Here is a 943-nt window from a genome sequence, read left to right as displayed (position 1 = left end):
TCTCTCTCTTATCTTTCTAATTTGTATTTTCATTTCTCTTCTTTCAAATATTTATTACATATAATTTGAAAAGAATACTAATGTTATAATTAAAAGTTAGAATCAAGATTCAGTTGTTTTAAAAAATTAATTTTGAGTTAATTTTATAACTATCAGTATAATTTTTTATGCTAATATCTAATTATATTTTTATATACATAAAGAGAAAAAAATTTATTTTTAAATAACAAGTAAAAAATTAATTATTTCTATTTGTACAACAGACTTAACAGTTAATACCTAATTAAATATAAAAGTGTATAAATTAAATTATTTTAAATTTTAGATAACGAATGTTAAAATTAAATATTATAAAAAATTAGACTTTTTTTCATATAAAATAATAACTTAAAATCTTATTATTTGATTTTTTATCTATAGATATCTTGATATGATCGTCTTAGCCAGTGACTTTTGTTAACTACGATTTTTTTTTTTGTAAAAATAATTTGATTTTATAAATCTTTTATGTCATGCATAATCTATACCGTTAAAATAAAGTGAGCTGTAATTTTAAAAAAATTATATTCCCGTAATGTTATTACGAGTAAAAATAATAAATAAATAATCTAATGCTACTCACCGGTAAAATTGTTATTACTATCACAAGTTTTATATTGTTCAAAAATAAAATATAATTTTTAAATAATTTATAAACATAAAATATATCTCATTCTATATATTAATTTTTGCAGTTATATTAAACTAATCTTACTCAATCTCAATTCTGATAATTATATTTGTTAACCTTCTAAATAATAAGAAAGAATTAATAGGATATCTTCGACCATATAAAAAATAAAAATTACCATTAAAATTCACATATAAAAATTTCTCTCTGATTTTGAACATAACCCCCTCTTTCTCTCTCTATATATACATATATGATTTTGTTATAGTATGT

Source organism: Arachis ipaensis, chromosome B07 (assembly GCF_000816755.2).
Source record: "Arachis ipaensis cultivar K30076 chromosome B07, Araip1.1, whole genome shotgun sequence".
Taxonomy (NCBI): domain Eukaryota; kingdom Viridiplantae; phylum Streptophyta; class Magnoliopsida; order Fabales; family Fabaceae; genus Arachis; species Arachis ipaensis.
Note: the sequence above shows the minus strand (reverse complement) of the source record.